The 22,133-nt window shown below is 38.0% G+C and overlaps 1 long non-coding RNA gene across 2 annotated transcripts; it reads left to right on the top strand.

Annotated features, from left to right (window-relative positions):
* The first annotated feature begins 234 nt into the window (after positions 1-234).
* LOC127499076 (uncharacterized) lies at positions 235-21,394 on the top strand. Of its 2 annotated transcripts, XR_007926035.1 has the most exons (3): positions 246-675; positions 884-1,163; positions 19,005-21,394. It is a non-coding gene; the product is annotated as an uncharacterized LOC127499076 (long non-coding RNA). The 2 variants fall into 2 exon arrangements; XR_007926034.1 differs by lacking the exon at positions 19,005-21,394 and having other exon boundaries at positions 235-675; positions 884-5,600.
* The last annotated feature ends 739 nt before the right edge of the window (positions 21,395-22,133 follow it).

Raw genomic sequence — 22,133 nt, 5'->3', positions numbered from 1 at the left:
AAAAAAGATATTTTGAAGAAAAGTTTTTGTCCATACAATGAAAGTCAATAGAGTCTAAAGCAACACTAGACCCCATTGACTTTCATTGTATAAACACTGACATTTTTTTATGTCCTTTTGTGTTCTACAAAAGAAAGGAAGTCATGAGGATGAGTAAATGATGACAGAACTTTCATTTTTGGGTGAACGCTCCCAAAATACATCTTGGGGCCACTGTACGTGTACAAACACACAGAAGGTCAGGGGTAAAGAGAGTCTGATCTATCAGTATGTGATTGTGATTTCCTCAGTGTCACATTTAATGCATATTAATCTGTTTTTCCACCCAAGGATCCATGACAATCAAAGCGATGAGCTCTGCACCTCTACACCTCTTCGTTCTCACTTTGCTGAAACGCTTCACCAAAAATCTCAGCGCAGCCGCTAAATCCTCCTACTGCAGAAGAGAGAAGTGAAAGATTACTGCGTGTGGCTCATTAAGAATGTTTTATTTTGTCTGCAATTTTTTCCCCCGTCTATTGTCTCTCCACCCTCTCAGCACAAGTCTCGGTGGAGTCACAGCCCTGGGTGCACCGCATCGACGGAATAAATGCAGAAAATGAACTGGAAGAAAACAGGGAGGCGAGAAAACCGCGCGGCTGGCCGATGATGGCCGAAAACTCAAAGGAGAGATGGGTATGATTAAATCAAGCTTAATTCTATTTTGATAATTGTCTGCGTACGCAGCCGCGTTTCGCCGTGGGGATGTTGTGACTTGTGTACGAGACTGACAATGAAGTCGGCAACAACAGCTGCTCGGTGCCGGCTAGCTCGTGTACCTTGCCGCTCAAGTCTTGTCAGTCACATTTTCCCTAATTAACTAACATCTGCTTTCCATTTTCAGTTACACTGCATCGCCAGCTTGCCTCATCTGAATCCCTGACTCCTGACCTCCCCTGAGGAAGGTGCTCACTGTCAGAAGAACCCCCGGCATCCTACCGCCACAGAAAGGTGATTCCTTTAAAGCGCCAGAAACGGATGAAGGAGCGAGAGGGGGCTGCGCGAGGCAGGCAGACGGGGAGGGGAGCTGTCGCTTGTGTCAGGTTAACCTCAGAGACACATCCGGAGCTCAGCATCTGGGAGACGGAGGGGAGAGAGAGGCACCGTCGCTCCATTTGGCGCAAGTGAGTTTTGCATTAAGCATCATGCAATGGCTTTCATCAGCTTTTTCTTTCTCTCTCTCTTTCTTTCTTCTTTTCTCACCTCCACTCCCTCCCCCAGAATAAAAAAAAAAAGGCTAAAACGCCAAACTTTGTGCACTGTCAGTCCCACGGGCTGTGCTTATTCCCAGATTTATGTTAGTAGCGTTGCAGCGTTAAGTGTTAAAGAGAGAGAGAGAGGAAGAGAGAGAGCTTTGCATGCAGAAAGGAAGGAGATGATACTGATGTTTGTGCAGCATATGTGTTAAGTCACTCACACACACCACAATAACACCTGAAATTGCGGCAGCTGGTGCTGTTAAACATGCATTCTCTTGTTCCAGTTTCACCACAGCAGCAACAGATAGCAACAAAAGTCCTGTAGAGGTCTTTAAGGTAACTGATTATAATGTCTTCAACTTTTAGAAATTATATTTTTTATTGGATATTTTTAGTAAAATTAAATTTATAATATGCACAAGTCCTGTAAAGTGACCTTCTGTGTAGGAGAAAAATAAAGGCACTCTCTGGCATTACTTGTTGACTGTGTGGACATACAGTACGCTATAAATGATCCTTTTTTTTTTTTCTGCAAGTCTTGAATTTCTTAAGATTTATTTTCCAGTGTTTTTACTCTTGATAACAAACCTCGTGATTTGTGTGGAAATGCAACAAATCTCCCAGGTTTAGAAAAAAAAGGGTAAATGATTACATAAAAAAATAAAAAATAAAAAAAAATAACAGATGGGCCTGCCTAAAAAAATATGATTTTCTACAAATGATTGCATTCTCTCCCCTTTGGTGTGAAAAGTAGACTCAAGAACACTTTTAAATAATTTGTTCAATTTGTTCCACAGCCAAAGAAAAGCGGCTTGGTGGAAATTCAGATTCATTAAAACTTAATTAATATGCATCATTATGTAAATGAGGTTGCAGTTAATGAGTTCTTAAAAGAAGCCTTCCTTAATTAGTTCACTTTTTAATGGCATCATCATTTATCTTTTTTCTTTGAAGCAGAATGACGCGAGGACCTCGCCGTTCCCGAAAGTGCTAAAATTTTCCATTTTTTAATTATTCTTATTTCCTTAATTTTTATATGATTAAGAATGCATTTAGGGAAGTAAATAAATGAGAAAAACTTAGACCTTTTTTTCCAGACTCACTTATTTCCATTAAAACAGAGTCTCTCTAGATGCCGGAGTGTTTAAAAAGTTAAAGGGAAAGCATCTTCTTACAAAACAATCAAGGCTGTCTCACAATTACCTCCCTGGCTTTTGCAAGTAGCTTCATTTCCACTAAATCTGAGCAGCCTCTTAATTGCTCTCTCCAGTTGGGCTGCAGTATATATTACCACACTCCATTACTATTTATGGAGCCTGAGATTCATATTGCAAATATGAAGATGACTGTGGTCATTTCCTTCTACATTCATTCTCTCATTTGTTCATTTACATATTCAATCACTCGATGAATTCTTTCTTTTTCTTTTTTTCTTTTTTTTGGATAAACAATTTACCTCAGATAAAATGGATAAAATTAGTAAGCTATCTAGTTTTTAGTTCAGCACACCTGATGGAATTTAGAAAATCATGTTTATCTTGTACAAGCTTTAAATATATTTATATTGAAGGTGTTTTCATACTAAAAAGCATGCAGTGCATTTAATTTCTCTTCCCTGTGACTTTGTGGGACGGGTGAAGTGGAGATCTCACACACACACAAGTAAAGTTGTATAGTAAAACCTTGCGTTGCATATAAAGCTATTGCGTGCAAGACAATTTTACTTTTATTCTCACAGACAAGATAGTGGTATAAACTATATGATTTGAAGGCAGTGTTTGTGAATGTGTGTGTGTGTGTTTGTAAAGGTAGATAGAGTGTGTGTGTGGAGGGGGGGACACAGTGTTTTATGTTCCCGCTCACTAACCATCACTCTGCTCCTAATTGATAACTACTGGCATTTGATCAGGCGGTCTTCAAACAAGGAATCTATCTTTGTATTATGTATAAGAAGACCATCTGTTGTTGCAGAGCTCTACATTCATTAAATTAAATTTCTCAACTCATGAATAAGATTTTAATTGTCCATTGTGATTTTCCCCATCATCTCTCCAAGTTTTTTGTCCCCCCCCCCCAGGGTGGTATCTGGAGGTTGTTGCGGAACAGAATGGTGTTTGTTTGTTTACTAGTACATGTTGATGTGACCTGGCCATTTTTTAAAGGTGAAACTGAAAAAGTGTAAAATGTGTCTGTGTGTGTGTGTGTATATATATATATATATATATATATATAAAAATTGTGTGTATTATATTTTTAATGGTCTTGCAGAAAGTTAAATGAAGCAAGTAAAATGGGAACATAAAAGTAGTGTATAATTAGGAAATAAAAATGAGCGTATTTGGACACATTTCTTGCAGGTTGTTATTGGACATTTTGAGCAGTGAATCGTTTGGCATTTGGTGTTCTGTGAGGAGCGACGGTGGGCATGTGTTAACTACACACAGGACACTCGAGCGAAAACCAGACGCCCACCGAATCCTTCAATCTGTCATTTCCTCTCGCAGCTCCCGAGCAAGATAAAAATAAAGCGAGCACAAAACACTTCTCTCTTATTACTCTTTCAAAATAATGCTCTTCACACTTTAGTTCACTTCTTGGTAACCTTTACTTGGAAACATGTTGCAGTAAGCATATTGTTTAGAAAATAAGTAGGCCTAATTTATTTTTTATTCGCCATGGGTGTTCAGCGAATGATCCATGATCAGTATCAAAATTGAAGAAACGGTTGTATTAGGAATCTGGCTTGCCTGTAAATAATTAATATATTTCTTGAACAATTTCTTTTTATTCTTTGGTCCCACTTTATATTAGGTGGCCTTAACTACTATGTACTTACATCAAAAAAGAAGTACAATGTACTTATTTGTGTTCATACTGTATTTCAAAACACTTTTGCTGCTATTGAGGTGGTATACGGGTAAGGTTATGGACAGGTTTGGTGGTATGGGTAGGTTTAAGGGTGGGTTAAGGTGTAAGGGATGGGTCAACATTGTAATTATAAATGTAATTATGCAGGTATTTTTAAAATATAAGTACAATGTAAAAACATGTTATACACAATAAGTGCATTGTATCAAATTATTAATTTAAATGTAAGTACATAGTAAAGGCCACCTAATATAAAGTGGGTTTTATAATAAAACACCAACCAAAAAGTATAACAATTATAATACAGTGATGAAACACTTTCATTAATGAAGATATTTTAGTTTAGTATTACGAAAATTATAGATTTGGCTTTAAAAATCTTTTTCTTTCCCTTTGAGATGTTCATTAAAATTATGCTTATAAACCAAATCAATGTTTATGATGTATATTAATTAATTTTTTTTCACTGTGGCAGGTGTAACAGCTGTTGGTCATTATATGAACCGAGGAAAGAGAGAAAAAAAAAAAACATTCCTGGTGCTTTTTTTCTATAGAAGTGAGACTTCATTTTCCCCCGTCCGACCTGTGTGAGAGAGAAGTAAACTGCTGGTTTATATTGGTTCAGGTGCTTACATAGAAGGTTTTTGACACACGGTAGCCTGGGGTTTGATTCGCATGATTCTTTGGGGTTTTCGTGAGACAATGATCGGTGCTGCTTGATACAAGCATTTTGCATTAACAGTTAACTATGCATGAGTGTGAAACCCTTGTGGTTTCTGAGACCACTATGAATAAAGGATACACATCTTGCAAAATTTAGCTTAATAGAGTCGCCAAAATGAAGTGGAGAGTTTTAGTAGTGAACTATGACTCCAGAGACAGAAGGTGTACAACTTAAGACGAGTTTTGATGTGATGTGCGTAGTACGGAGAGGCGGCGTATAAACGTACGAACACGGTTCTCGGAATCAGAGAGCACTTCCTGTTAAGTACTTCTGATATACGAGAATTTTATGTGCACTCACCTGACCCTGCAAGATTTCAGTTAACAGATTTTCATGGCAATAGTGCAGCAATAATAGTGGAAACCAATTTTCTATGAGAAATCTGAATAAAGTTTTTTTTTTTTTTTAATATACCAACTTTTGAAGTAACTATTTATTGTCAAAGAACACGATCAATTTATTTTCCTCTTAACCTCTTCCTTGTATACTGTTGAAATTAGTTAAATGAGTGGAGAATACATGAGCTATAAATATATGCATGCTATAGATTATGGTTGATTATGGTTGCTGTTGTGCTGGTTTTTATAAACTGAAGGAAATGTCTTAAATCCATAAGTCAAGTGATATTCTCTTAATATAGAGAAACTGTTGTTAAAATAGGTCATTAAAACCAATACTTGCTTTATTTATTTATTATGAAATCGCTCAAATTAAATGCTTTTTTTTAATAAAATGTGTGAAATAAACTGAGCTCATTTTTAAATTGTGAATGTGCCATTTCTTCTTTATTTTTCCATATGTACATTAACAAAGTGATTATAATGTTAAAAAATAGAGCGGTTACAGTGGTGAACTTACTACTGATACATTTTTATTTACATTCAAATGATCTTTGCTAAAAAGAAAACTTTCAAAGTCACAATTATCATAGCACTTTATTTAGATGAGAAGTATTTTAGAGTCAGTTCTCAAAGAAAATCTAATTTATTTTAAAGTAAATCCACACGTGATGAATTATTTAAAGCAACTGGGATTGCAATGCCATCAAATCGCAGAAAACAAAGCTTTACGCCGTGCTCAAAGATTTCTGTTTGAGGAGCAGAGAATGGAGAAAGAGATGTTTAATGCTAAACACAGAGGGAGAGAGGGAGGGAGAGAGAGATATCTCAAACTGCTTATGCAAAAATAATTGGTAACCTCCATGTACTGTTCTGCACTATTATTCAAATCTCGCCTTTGTTGGCCTTGTTTACAGGATGTTAACTGGTGCATTTTCACCCCCAGAGTGGACCCCTATTTTTCTCTCACACACAGTCTATTCTCACAGCTGTTTGATTTCCAACTGCCAAATGTAGTTTATTTCTGCCTTTGTTTTTGTTTTTGTTTTGTCTTTCTGATTTGCGCCTACTTCTCAAAGTTATCTTCAAAACTAAACATGTTCACTTACAACTGGGGCTGTCAGTTGATTAAAACTTTGAATGTAATTAATTACATGATATGACAATTAATTAATGTAATTAATCACAATTAATTGCATGTATCAATATTTGGAGGCAAAAGCCCCCAAATGAAGATCATTTAAAGATAAATTATTGTGGTAGACAAATAAATCATTGAGCAGACATTATAAAAAATAGCTTTAGAAGTTTTTATTTTTAATAAATGTATTAATTTATTTATTTTGCATAGACTGACCGACTTGTATTCTTTCTGCACTATTTTTGTATTGTTGATATCTTGGGTCATTGTGTTGAGTCTTGCTGTTTTTTCAGCATCTTACGCCATTAGCGCAGTGTTTTAAGGCTTGGTTGTCCACTTTGAAAAGCATCCTGTATTTCGTTGAGCGCCATCTATCTGTAATTGAATGTAAATACACATCCTGTTTGAACGACTCATTTTGTGCAAGCTTTTGGTAAGTGCGGTTTGGTGAGGTGCGTTGGCTGTAGCTGCAAAAAACATAAAGGTGGCAAATTTAGCTTGAATTGCTTCGATGGCAGGAAAATGCATCAAATAATTTATGCACAGGTCAGCAGGCATGAATAGATGTGGGGGGGGGGGTTTTTCCCCTATCAAATTTTTTATATAATTAATCACAACTTTATTTACTATTATTTTCTTTTTCTTTTCAACCCATGAATCACTTTGAGCTGCATTTTATGTATAAAAAGTGTTATACAGCAAAAACAGCCCAAAAGGCTGTAAAATGTCCGCGCCAAATACTTCATAGATAAAATACTTTGGTGCATAAGCTAAAAAACAAATTTACGTGTGCTATTGTCTGATACAAAACTGATGAAAATGTAAATCAAAAATGTTTTGTCCTTGTATTTGGCCTCTAAATATTTTTTTTTTTCCTTTTTGTATAAGAAATCTTCTACTATTATGTGTGTGAGCTCCTATTCTTGTTGAAATTTGAAAAGTGTTATAGAAATAAAATGTTTTATCATTATTAAACTAACACATTAAAAATAACAGCCCTTACTGCAACTAAAACCAATATTTACAATAATAAAATCAAGTTACTCATAAAAAAACCTTTTTAGTAAGAACTTTTAAAGGGTTTCAAATTACTATTATGAAATATTAATATTAACCCCTACATTAAAAAAAATCTAAATCATAAAAAAGAACAGATGACCTATTTATGAATGTTTATGTACTTTTGCCTCTCTGAATGTTGCCGGGATGTTGTGTGTACAGTATCTGTGTCACTTCCAGGCACAAGAACAAGATAAAAATCGCTGTCAGTCGGTAAGCAGGTAGTGCAAAGAACACACACACACACACACACACACAAAAACAAGCTATAAATACGAATGTGGTGTAGCAGGTAAAGTTTGGTGGCGTTCTCACCCACTCTTCCTCAGCTGGAAGCAGCGGAGTAAGAAGAGGGGGGTGGCAGTGGGAAGTTCCTGCCATCCAGCGCTCCGAACCTGCGGGTTTATGCCGGGCTGAGCACAGGTGGGCGCACCTCCACGTTCATGCGGCGTCGGAGATGCGTTCGGAGGGGGAGCCAGCCCAGGCAGCCTGGGCCGCTCAGGCAGGAAACAGCAGAGGAAGCCACAGGGCAGGCAGCAGAGTTTGAACACCATGTGTGCACATAAGCAAGCACACAAACGCACACTTCTCAGGGAAACAGCGCCTTAGAAGTCACATCAGACTGTCTGACAACAGTGTCCCAATTAGGATGCCCCATAAACAAGGGGAAGTGGTGCCTCTCTTGGGACCAACCTCACCCCCACTTCCATCCCTTTCCCATCCCCACTAAAACATGCCATAGATTGCAGGATGCCACTGTATATCAAGCGCTCTAAAGTGCCAAAGCCATTTATGATATCGCAAGGTGTCGCTTAGGAAAGTGCACTTCCCCACTGAATATATGCTGCCTGGAGTGGAGTGGAAAACTTTGCTTTATACATCTGAGTTTCTTGCTCCAGCTACAACCCTGCCAATTATCAATGACTTCTGTGTGAACTTCTGTGTGTAAGGTAAAAGTCATTGCTGAAACTTTGATAATGGAAACAGCGCATATTTGAATGGCGACTATGAGATACTACATATACATTAGTTTTTTAGCTTAACAAGTGAAACAATCTATTTTTATTTAGAGGCACAAACTGAGCAAAAATATGCAATTTGGTGCAGTGGCTGCTAATTATATGGCCAAAAGTAAGCTGAAATTCTGATGGCTTGTAATTTAAATCAGATCTTTATAAAAGTATAGCCAACTACTTACATAAAATGCATATAAATATCCGTTGTCACTCTATATCTTCTAATAATATATCTTAGTAAGATGATATTTAAAGGCTTAATTTCATGACAAAAGAAAGTTTTTTTTTGTGTTTTTTTTTGTGGGGCAAAAAGATAACCCGAAGGAGGACGTTTTTTAGAATGATACTAAAAGGCTTTTACTTGGTATAAAAAAAAAAGAAAAAAAAAAAGGTATGAAGTATGAACTATCAAGACGGAATATAGAAGATTATGCTTTTCAGCAAATCGTGTTGATAATTTAGAGGCATTAGAAATGTAAATATCAAATATAATAAAGTAGGATTGAAAGAAATAGATCATTTATCATCATTTACTCACCATCATGTCTTTTATGGAAAACAAAAGAAGATGTTTAGCAGAACATCCAAGCTGCACTTATACAATGAAAGCGAATGGGAACTAGAGCTGCCGATCCAAATAGTTTTTGCATATTCAAATATGCTATGTCAAAATTGTGAATAGTGTCTTACATTTAGGTTTTATTCATGACATCAGAGAACTTTACAAGTTATACAAGTTATATTTATTGTGCTTTATGTCATTTTCACTTTCATTGGACATTTTTGCTTAACTTCTTAGGTTTTCCACAGATGAAAGAAAGCTGGTTTGCATCAATGGTGAATGATGGTGTGTATACGATGACAGAATTTTTGTTTTGGGGATAAAATGACACAGAATGACATGGAAATTCATACTCTTGGCCAGATCCTTTGCACTCAAAAATGTCTCATCTATACATTTTATTTGAATTTCATCTTTCCCGCTCCGCTCAGGTCCTCCGTCTCCTTTGGCAAAAGGCTACATCTGTGTGCTTAACGCATTTCTAACGAGCTGCCGTTGTTTTTCTGGAATGCACTGGAGATCAGTCATCGTGCCACAGCGAGTAAGATCACATTTACATGAGTAAACCATGCATCACTCTGACGCGCCAGACACCTTCTTTTGCAGAATGAAGAAACGACTTGTTATAATTCACAAAGAAAGATTAACATACTTCTGCTGATGTCATAAAAGTGTGCCATGTTTGGTTGCTTTTGTGAAGGAGCAATTCAAAGATCAAATTTACCAACAGCATCAATGCAGTTCCGTTCAGAAACGTCTGCCAAAGTAAGACTGATTGCACTGTCTCTGAAATATTTTTGTGCAAGCAAAAGAGCAGCGATCATGTATGAACAAGGATAAACAAGGGGAGAAAAAAAAAGATATGAGGTACAGATTGTCCATACAAAACAATGATAAAAAAACTAAAACTCATATGGCCACAGAAAAAAGCGAGTCTATCAAATGCATCACCCTACCGTGAACTGTAAACTTCTGTGCAGTCTGATAATATGGTATGATGGAGGTCTGTGCAGACTACACTTTTTTTTATATTCTGTTTTAAGGGGTTGGTGAGAGAAAATGCTGTTCAGTCAGTCAGCATGAGTCTATTTAGAATGCTGAGAAAATTTGAGCTCCTCTGTTAAGTCTCCAGTGAAGTAACCAAGAGTAAGAAAATTAAAACAAGACTCTGATCTGTGATCACACTGTAAGTGTGAATTTTAAATTAATCTCAGTTTAACAAGCCTCAGCGCAATCGTATGCGAGAATATATAATACAGAGGGGCTAATTGAATATTTTCTCAAGCGTCAATATGCTACTATTCACTTTTTATTAATTGAAGATTTATAATAGCAGAGATTTAACATATTAAATAAAGGTTATAATGGATCATTCTTTGATAATTATGTTCCATTTTCTTTTTTTTTTAAAGTTAACAGTTGTAGACCGATCACAAACCACATGGCATTTCCCACAAATACGGTGCAAAATAGTACTTAAAGGCCCGGTTTCACAGACAGGGCTAAGTTTAAGTCAGGATTAAGCCTTAGTTCAATTAGGGCATTTAAGTAACTTTTATAAAATGTGCCTTGGAAAAAATACATTACTGGTGTACATCTTAAGACAAAACAATGGCGCTGACATATTTTAAGATATTTCAAGTTACTTTCAGTTAAAACAGCTTAAACATGCATTTTAGCCTGGGACGCCTTTGTTTTACAACAAATGGTGGGTTAAAAGAATTTTTTTGCAATCCTGTTACCATAATGATTTGTGATATATATGGCAACACTTACTTTACAATAAGGTTCATTAGTTAAACATTAGTTAATGTATTAACTAACATGAACTAACCATGAGCAATACATTTATTACTGTATTTACTAATCTTCGTCATGTTAGTTAATGAAAATTCAGTTGATCATTGTTTGTTCATGTTAGTTCACAGTGCATTAACTAATGTTAACAAGATTTTAATAATGTAAATGTTAAAATGAACAAAGATTAATAAATGCTGTATAAGTGCAGTTCATTATTAGTTTGTCAACTAATGTAGTTAACTAATGTTAACTAATGAACCTTGTAAAGTGTTACCATATATATATATATACACACACATACATACATACACATCATTATATATATATATATATATATATATATATATATAAATGTCATTTAAACATCACTAAACAATTCAAAATGAAATCGACCTTTTGGACATTTAAAAAATTAAAAAATAAAGTTACAAATTTAGCCAAAATTAAACTAAGTATATCTTTTTAAACGTCTGGTTAGAGTTTATTGCCAAAAAAATATTTGAGTTTTGACTAATATTTTATTAAGGTTAAACCTTCAGTCTATTTGACTACCAGGGCCGTCACTGCAGCCTGCCTAAATTTGTTTTCCCAGTGTTTATAACATTTACCGAACATTCTCCAGAAAAAAAAAAATGCTGTCCTCATTAAGATTCAAAACTCATACAGTACCAAATATACACAAATGAGGCCAGCGACCTTTAAAATGAGCTATTGATACGCTCAGTTTGAACCACTGGTACCTGGCTTTCCAGACAGTCCAGACTGACACACCTCCCTAATTTGATTGGCATATTCTATTTATTATCATATAACCAGATCTCTGCCGCAATTTGTTTTCAAGGCGCCCATCAAACACCCGGCTGGGCCAGTGTTACAGTGATGTCACCGGCACAAGTTGAATATACACAAAGTGGTTTGCCGTGTTTAAATAAATGGAGCTGAAATTTCAATTTTGAACCTTCCCTCTTTCCTGTCAGATAATTTGGTTGATCCAAGTGGCAAATGCAGGGCAGCATAATGCAACATGCCTCTTAAGTGCCAGTAGGTTAGACGCTGAGGGGAGGCCCAGATCTCTCCCTTTAACGCCACTCAAACAGACTCTGCCTCTCTGCTCCGCTGCCTGGGGATCATTAAAGACATTTACGGCTCTGTAGAAGTCTCCAATTCACTTTGATTCAAACTGATCTGGGTCTGGAGTTTATCTGTCAGTATATGATAAATGCTGAAATAAAAACAAATCATCGAGCGGCACGAGAAAGAGATGCTCTGGGGTCAGAGATGTCGGCACCAGGATCTCCCCTCTCACGTTATCGTGTATAATTAAGACACAAAGTTGCGTTAAGCAAGTTATCATTGACTTGTACAGTTAAATGTGTACTTAAAGAGACAAATACTCCTTTTACGGTTTGAGTCTTCAGTCTCATCAGCATGCCCTTGGTGTGTATTTTAATCTGAGCGACTGGAATTATTGCCTGTTACGGCTGTGTATCCTTTAGGAAAAGTGGAGGAACTATACTCGATATCAACAACATTAGCAGGAGAGCTGTTCTCATTGCATTTTAATCAACTTTGCTGGATTGAATTTCAGAAATGTAATTCTGCCCTCCACTGGCACAAAAAAGGTGCACACAGAAAGGCAGGCATTTCCTGTCTGACTGATACTAGGTAGATACAGTGTGTGTGTGTGGGGGGGGTAGCCTACATAATCACATACAGTTTGCCAATTAAAGGATCACTTACATAAAATCACTTGAAGTAAGTTAATGTGTTTTTGCATATTACTGGTTAAAGTGAAGAAACATGATTATAATAGAACGTTCTACAAGAAATACATGATTTCCTTCCGTACGTACTTAAACAAGGACCTTTAACTTAAGAAACATGATAATAATTTATTAAAATCGGCAATATCTTTGCAAAAATTACACAAGAAAAACATGATTTCCTAAAGTATGTATTTAAACACACTTGATAATGACCTTTAACCTCTTTATTTTTTTTTTTGTGAACAACATTTTACCAAATAAAGCATTACTTACATAAAATCACATTAAATAAATGAAAGCAATTTTTTTTTGCAAATTACTGGTTAAAGTGAAGAAATATGATAAGAACTGAATAAAACATGCAATATATTTGCAGAAATTATACAAGAAAAGCATGATTTCCTATAGAATGTATTTAAATGCACTTGATAATGACCTTTAACCTCTTTATTATTTTTTTAGTGAACAACTATCTCACCACATTTTTCCAAATAAAGCATCACTTACATAAAATCACATTAAATAAATAAATACATGTTTTTTTTTCTTTGCAAAGTACTGATTAAAGTGAAGACGCATGATAATAACTGAATAAAACAGGCAATATATTTGCAGAAATTATACAAGAAAAACATCATAATCTACAGTATGTATTTAAACACATTTAATAATGACCTTTAACCTCGTTATTTTTATTTATTTTTTAGTGAACAACTGCATCACCACATTTTGTTTTAATTCTCTTCTTTTCACTTTCAACATGCATGCGTTATTATCCAACCCTGGTTGAACATGAAACAAAAGCCTGATGCCTCACTGAGAGGTGACACAGTCTCTCCCAGGAGGCATCGGCAGTGCCCATGTCACCCGGGGTGTTGCCAGGAGCGACGGGACCGGTGCTCCAAGAGCAAGGGGGAGGGGGTAGGGGGGTTTGGGGAGATCTAGCACAAACAATCATCCCGGCTTCCACCCCCTCTCCTGATGCTCTTTGAGCACTTTCAAATGCCTGCTCCTCCTTGAAGAGCATCGCTGCTCCAGGTGCTAAAAAGCCACATGTTAATCCAGGCCTGTCTGATAGGCAAATGTCTCTATGAGCCAAAGCATGAATAATAATGACTGTCTATGGAGACATATCAACTACAGTAAAGCCTGCAGTGCTGATGGGGAAAAGAAAAAGCTATAGATTAACTAACAGTAACAAAGTCGGCAGAAATAAACTACGCAAAGTGACATCACTTAGCTAAAACTTAGGAGTTTTATGAAAACAAAACACATCTCAGATTCATTCTACCAAATGTATAATTTTACTTCTCCTACTGTGAAGGAAGGGGAAGGTGTTTACTGGGACTCCTGGGGAAAGCAGGGGAAAAAAATCATTTGGTGTGTATGCCAAAAATCTTTTGGTAATTACATGTAGGAGCAGCTTTTCTGACCGCAATGCATTTCTAACAAAGACACCTGCATTTCCAGCTGAAAGGGCAAATCATAAAGCATTTGTCATTCTGATTCGAATGCTCCTACTGAGGGAGTATCTCCGTTACAGCCAAGTCCACAAAAAAACACTTGACAGAGTCTCAAGTCTCTCTGGTAAGCACATATGTGATACAGAACAGAAGTGTTGCTAAAATCTGAACATGGCTCATTTCAAGAGTGTTTTAATGTGTTTCTTGAACCCTACTAGGAAGTGCTCATTAATTTGGTCAATACACCCTGTGTCACAGTTCTTGTCATGCTGAGAAAGAATATAGGCCGTTATGAGAGGCCTAATTTACTCTCTGACTGAAAAAGGCCCTGCTTTTTTGCCATAAAGGGCAGAACACTCAACACAGGTGAAGGTTTATTAACAGCTCTCATCACAAACACTGTGCATATCTTGGGTTCATCTAACATGACTCTGCGCCTCATTTTAGCTCTCTAATTCACTAATAATGCACGTCTGACATGTGTGACCACATTATGCACTTATAAACATAGGCTAATAAAGGCATGGTGGAAATAAATTGTTTGTAGAGAGCCACAGTGAAAACACTTTGACTTCATTTTAAAATATGCTAAACTGAATTTTGTTAATTGAGATGTTGGCGGTGTTAGGGAGGATATTTTCAGTAGCGTGACAGCTAGTAGTTCAGTTACTTTCAAAATAGTGTAGGTCATTTCACTAAGGAGCTACTTTATCCAATAAGTCACGATATAGTGCGTTTTCAACTGAAAGAAAAATCAAACGCACTCACCAAACGAACATCTCTTTGTCTCACAGCACCGGAAAGTCTGATTCATTCTAGCAAATCAGTTCGTCAAAATGGTTTCCTCACCATTAGTCTGGTTAGACGCCATATTAAATTTAACGTGGATGAAAACGAGGCTGTGAGGGATAGACTTACAGTCTTTACAATGGCACACACTGAATAAAGGTTCTAGATCACGTAATTTTCACAACTCTTAAAACCGATTCATGGAGTTTTTGTCTTTTTTTTTCCTCAGAAAGATGATACGTGAGCTGAACGATTGGTATGTTGTTAAACAACAGTACAATCCAATGAACGCATTGTATTCTATCCCTCACAGCCTCGTTTTCATTCCTGTTGAAAATTAAATATGGCACTACCCTGACTAAAGCCAGGTTCACACTGTACGATTTTGGCCACGTCTGAGACAAGTTTTGTTAATCTTAAAAGATTTCTCTGATCCTAGGCCAAAATCTGAAGTCTTTGATCGCTAGTTTGGCATGTTTGCCAACAGCCGATTAATGACCACTGAGATCAGATTTTAACTGATCACAATGAAATAACTGATTTAAGAATGAAATTCTGGCAGTGTCAGAAGATTTGATGAAGTCCTGTAGTGTGGCTTTCTTCTACGACAACCGTCAAATCAAAAACCAATAGGAGTGCAGAATCTGATGATGCAATTAGTGAGACAACAAACCACTTGCTCCACACACATCTTTGTTTTTTTTCCAGTTTTCTTTTTTAAGTAAAGCCATGATCAAAATTAACACTAGAGATTGTTTTTGTTTGCTAGCCACTATTTCCATCCCGCATGTAAATGCAGCTGACGTCACTGAACGTGTCATCGAACAGATTGATGATGTAAAACTCCGGACGTGACTTCTTGCGTGAGTCAGTTTTTGACGCGTCTTGACTGCCGTACAGTCTGACATTAATGACAACTGAGATCCCACAGTGTGACATGGCTTACAGTGGGGATCATGTTTGTACAGTCTGACAAGCAAAAGTCATAAAGGTCTGTTATAAACTGTACAGTGTGCACCCAGTTTAAGGTCTATATGGCGCTGGAAAGTCAGATTCATTGAGTCGGTTCATCTTAAATAATTCCCTCTCCTATGTAGCACTGGGAAGTCCAATTCATTGTAGCAAATTGGTTTCGTCCTAAATAACTTTTTCTCCTGTATAGCACTGAAATTGGTTCATCCGGACAGTTCAGATACACAAAAATGATTTGACTCCCTATACAATTGTAATGCTTAGTTCCACAGAAGATGAAGACAATGATTCAATAGCATAAGATTTATTATGAACGAGATTAACAAGCCAACATGCGAGACAGTGTGCACTGGACACAAACAACAACTGACCAACAAAACAAAGGGAGGAACTTAAAGGGTTAGTTCACCCAAAAATGAAAATTCTGTCATTAATTACTCACCCTCGTGCCGTTTTACACCCGTAAGACCTTTGTTGATCTTCAGAACACAAATTAAGATATTTTTGTTTAAATCCGATGGCTCCATGAGGCCTACATAGGGAGCAATGACATTTCCTCTCTCAAGATCCATAAAGGTACTAAAAACATTTAAATCAGTTCATGTGAGTACAGTGGTTCAATATTAATATTATAAAGCGACGAGAATATTTTTGGTGCGCCAAAAAAAAACAAAATAACGACTTATTTAGTGATGGCCGATTTCAAAACACTGCTTCAGGAAGATTCGGAGCGTTATGAATCAGCGTGTCGAATCATGATTCAGGTCGTGTGTCAAACCGCCAAACTGCTGAAATCACGTGACTCTGGCGCTCCGAACTGCGGATTCGACACGCTGATTCATTATGCTCCGAAGCTTCAAGAAGCAGTGTTTTGAAATCGGCCATCACTAAATAAGTCGTTATTTTTTTTTTTTTGGCACACCAAAAATAGCCTCACGGAGCCATCGGATTTAAACAAAAATATCTCAATTTGCGTTCCGAAGATTAACGAAGGTCTTACGGGTCTGGAACGGCATGAGCAAGAGTAATAAATTACAGAATTTTCATTTTTGGGTGAACTAACCCTTTAAATACAAAGTGATGATTACTTGAATACAAACAGCTGTGATGATTAGTCTAGTGTCCATGGTAACTGATCAGGGAACACAACAACAAAGAGACACACGTGATGAATGTAAACAAGCAAGAGTCAATGAACTGAATTAACCTGAACATAATGGTGACAGTACTCCCCCCTCTGGCATGGCGCAACCTTGCACCATAAAGGAACAACAGAGGAAGGGCCGGAGGGGGCTTTGGAGGTAGACGAGGTGATGAAGGGATGGCAAGAGGCAGAAGAGAAAGAATGATGGCAGGATGAGGCGAAGGGTTGGTGATGGGAGGATGACGACAAGGTCCCTGAGGCGTCGATGTAAAACACCTGGTGGCACAAACCCAGAGCTCCCCAGTGCTGACAGCCCACGGTGGAGTCGAGGGAGGGAGGAGCCAAGATGGGGTAGTGGCTGACAACAACTAGGGGACGACCGTGGGAGACGTGGCTGATGGATCCACAGGCACAGATGGAGAGCCGATGGAATGGAGTGTCATCGCAGCACTGGAGACCAAGGCGATGCCGTGGCGACAAATGCCGAGGGCGGAGCCAGTATGCCAGAGGGCTGAGGTGGAGCTGGTATGATGGAGGACAGAGGCGACACCGAGGGGAAGGAGGAACCTGCTGCAGCTGTAGGAGTGGAAAAACGGAGTGCAGTGGTGTGACAACTGACCAAGGGGGAGCCGGCAGGACGAGGGAACCCATTGGAGCGGCCAGTCCGAGGGTCTCCGGTGGAGCCGAAGATGGAAAGAGCCAAGATAGAGCCGACAGGTAGAATGTAGCGAAGAGATCCGAAGTCAGGGGTCGAAGCTACAGGATCCTCTCGCACTGACGCTGCTGGTGGTAACTCGACCTGTGGCTCAACGTCATAATAGGGTTTCCACGGAGATGGCGCAGGGCTGTAGACATCCGCCAGCGGTGGAGCTGGAGGACTGGCTGAGCTTCGCGGTGATTGCGGCAACAGAAATCTTGACAGAATCACAGTAATTATAACAGTCCATGCAGATCGATGAAAAGTCATTAGAGCTGTCCAAAAACAGCGATGATGGAGGTACCGGGAGGGATAGGGTGGGAGACAGTACTTCCTCATTGAAGTCAATCAGCCAGTCCTCATTTTCCATAGTCACTTCTCCCTCGTCCACTGATGCCACGGGTTCACTCGCCTGGTCAGACTTACGATGTCGGGGCGAGGGTCAGCTCTATTCTCTTCTTCTCGGACTCTGGCTGATGCGTCACAGCGGGTGGTATCTCTCCGTCTGTGGGGGGCACACACGAGTACTCCGCGGTCGATGAAGATGATTCGGGCTTTGGGTCTGGCTGTGTTTTGGACCGCGACATGACGCTCTCCAGACACCAGATGATAGCTTCTTTCCAGCTCAGTCCAGTGGTATCTGGGAGCTCCATGGGGTGATGGTAATTCACCCCGATCCAGAACAGTGACTTCAGGGTCCCGTCGTCATAAGGGCAGGTGATGGCGAGACGGAAAAACTCACCCGAAAAGGATGGAGAAAATAAATAAATAAATCAAGGCTCTTCTGAGCCACGGCCGCAAATTTTGCTGCATAATCCATGTTTGGTCAGTTGTTCTGTAATGCTTAGTTCCACAGAAGATTCGAAGATTCAATAACTTAAGATTTATTATGAACGAGATCAATAAGCCAACATGCGAGACAGTGTGCACTGGACACAACAACCAACCATGAACAAAACAAAGGGAGGAACTTAAATACACAGTGATGATTACTTAACTACAAACAGCTGTGATGATTAGTGTAGTGTCCATGGTAACTGATCAGTGGCGTGAACACAACAACAAAGAGACACACCTGATGAATGTAAACAAGGAAGAGTCAATTAACTGAACTAAACCAGAACATAATGGTGACAACTACTATATTTTCGTCTCAGTTATGTAAAATGGTGTGTTTTATTTTGTTGTTTAGTTTAAATTGACATGTTCAAATTTGATACTGTCACACTAATTAAGATTAGCAAAAATATGGTCAATTATAATTTATATCTTGCCCCCTAAAGTAACTTAAGTGTAGTTAGCTACTTTTTGTGTGTAGCTAACTACTTTTTCTTTCCTACAGAAATCTCCACATTCATGTCACGGCCCACAAAGGCCACAATTTTGCCAGCAAGAGCTTTAAATGTAACACTATGCTTTTCTTGCAGGGTCAAGATGAATAGACAAACATCTACCACAGAAGCAGAAAAAGACATACTGCAAATCCATGCAAATCGGAAAAGCGGCAAAGAGGGGGAGTTTCTGCCAGGCAAGCACTCTTAGCTTCCCCCTTTAGACCACCATCTTTTGTTTGTTCTGAAGTTACACATATAGAGTTGCTATGAGAAGCCAGGAAGGAGTGAAAAGGGTGGAAACAAGAGGAAAAAAGAGCTATAAGCGTTTCAAGCTATTGCTGAAACAATCCAATTACAATGCCTATCAAACTTAGCTTCACAGGTTATAGCTTCTAATTGCCTGACAAAAATTGACACTTCAGTCGCAACACTGTAATATAATAGAGGGCCAAATTAAATTTGATCGAGGGGCAGAAAACGACGCTATCATTCAGCCGCGCGGAAAAGAGATCAACTGGCATGATATAATGGATCAAAAATGAAAATTATTCATTAATCGCGTTGGGTTTTCCAATAATGGAAATGACACAGTTCAGACGCTGCCGTAAAAACACTATTAATTAAAGGGATGATAGATCTAACAAGGCATGGAACCGAGAGAAGTCTTCCTCCACTCCTCTCTGAGGTGAAGGATTGTGGGAATGGGCTGACTGACAGGTCACTTCTCAGTGTGACAAGTGTAATGTGTGTGCGTACGTCAGTGGTATGTTGTGGACTTCTTAATGTATTCAAACGAAAAAATACAGTATTAAAGAGGCCATATTATGACCTTTTACAAAGTTTTGATTTTGTTTTTGGGCTCAACCTGTTCTAGTATTCATGCTTTCATGTTTAAAAAAAAAAAAAAACATATTTTACATTGTTGCAGCACCTCTCTTCCCAATCTGTCAGTAACGCTTTGTTTAGAATGAAGCATCGCCTGAAAGAAAAGCACAGTGTGTTATGATTGGTCGGCTGGACCAGTGTGTTGTGATTAGTCAACCGCTTTGAGCATGTTTTGGAAATGTCACGCCCCTTACCATAACCGCAACACACTACTAACAAAATTAAAATGTAAAAAAGCATAATAGGTCCACTTTAATTATATTATATAATATTTAACATATATTTATTAAAAGTAAAAAAAAAAAATAATAATAATAAAAACAGTTTAATAATAACATAATATGTATGTAATATAATATTAACATCCTATTTTTTGGAAAAAGCACTGCCTCTTTTACCTCTTCAGAGAAAACACCCCTGGTGCGCGTGTGTGTGTGTGTGTGTATAAAAAGGCGAGAGACCCAATATTCAGCTGCAGATGAGACGAGTGCGTGTGTCTGTGAGAAAGAGGCAGATGAAGAGAGGAAGATAAGAGAAAAAGATGACAGCACTCAAAGGCTAAAGGCAGCGCTTTCTCTCATCTCCTGACCACCAGCTGACCCTGAGACTGAGAGCCGAGAGCCGATGGAGTGACCCGGCTTCCCGTGACCCTGCCAAGCTGAGCGCGAGGCTCCCCAGCCGAGCCCACCGGAGCTCCAGCCTCACTGATCTCCAGCCCTGTAATTGGGTCAAAGCTCTGCATTGCCTTATTGATGTGCAAATGCTAACTGTCGAGGCATGTCACTCTCAGCCATATTAGAGAACACCTCGAGGATGACTGCAGGAGATCAAGGACGCCAATGCACCATTTCATATCAAACCCCAAACATGAGAGGGGTGCTGTTCATTAAAATTTAGGCCATCAAGAAATATCCAATTCAAAAGAAATGTCTAATTTGAAGTGGTCCTTAACAGGACACGATCATATCTTAATGTATTCAACAACCAGTTTTGACATGAGTAATGGCACCCTAAAAAAGTATGTTCTTACAAATTATGATAAGAATTAAAATGATGGAATGTATGAACATGTCAGCTAAGCAGGAGGAACTACATCAGTCAGAAACTCAAAAGATATCATTTGTCAAAAGTATTTTTTAGAATTAAAAAAAACATCATGGAGTTATGGAGGACATGGAGTTTATCCGAAGCAAAGGAAACAGTCAAAAATGGATAGGAAAATAATCAATAGTACAAAAATATAGCTAAACAAAAACCAAATCCAAAAACCAAAAACCATCAAATAATGTAGAAATTGCTGATTTCTGATTTCCTAGTTTTAGATGTTCACAACCAGTCTAAAAATTAGCCAGAAATGGGCCAAACCAGTGTAAATGTATAATATGTTGAATATGAAGGATCATGTGACACTGAAGACTGGAGTAATGATGCTGAAAATTCAGCTTTGCATCACAGAAATAAATTATATTTTAAAGTATATTAAAATAGAAAACCATCATTTTAAATTGTAATAATATTTCACAATATTATTGTTTTTTCTGTATTTATTATGAAATAAATGCAGCCTTAATGAGCCTAAGAGACTTCATTCAAAAACATTAAAAATAGTAATGTTTCCAAACTTTTGACTGGTAGTGTATATATATATATATATATATATATATAAAGCAAAAATGCTGAAGTTGGGTGCTCAACAAAGTAAATAATAAAAACAGGGGGAAAAATTGCCACACCAAGGCTCCAAAAATGCAACTTTTTTTATAATGGACTGTCACACAGGTGACGTTTCTAGCACGCAGGCTCTTTATCACATGCAACCGGAATCTATATAGGTTAAAAAAACTGCAGCAGATAGTCAAGAGACCTTCAAATGGAATTTTTGCAGTGGATTTAATGGAGCTTTATGGGAAGCATTAAGTTCATTACATTTCTTTTATAGCCTTGACATATCTAGTAGACTGTTAATGTGTTCCTCTTGGTTGATTGTACATGTGCAAGCAGCGTTCCGAGGATCAAAACATCAGATTGCTAGGACTGTCATGCTGTGAAAGAATTTAAAAGTACTGGTATCCCAGTCTCATAATTGGGTATCGATGGCCAACGATTCTCTCAATTTCATCGTTTTTCCACTTGGACAATCTGGTGGAACTCTAAGACAACCTAATTATAACCCCCGCTGAGGAGGCCGGCCCTGAGCAAGGTTTCATAACTGTCTCAACTTTCTCATCCTCTGCAAACTTTCACAGGGACATGACACCGATACTAATCACACCAAGCCAGCCTGACAATGCTGTAGTGAAGAGTTAATCATGGTATGAACATTACCACAATTTATTC

This window comes from Ctenopharyngodon idella, chromosome 17, assembly GCF_019924925.1.
Source record: "Ctenopharyngodon idella isolate HZGC_01 chromosome 17, HZGC01, whole genome shotgun sequence".
Classification (NCBI taxonomy): Eukaryota; Metazoa; Chordata; class Actinopteri; order Cypriniformes; family Xenocyprididae; genus Ctenopharyngodon; species Ctenopharyngodon idella.
This window is presented reverse-complemented; position numbering and strand designations above follow the sequence as displayed.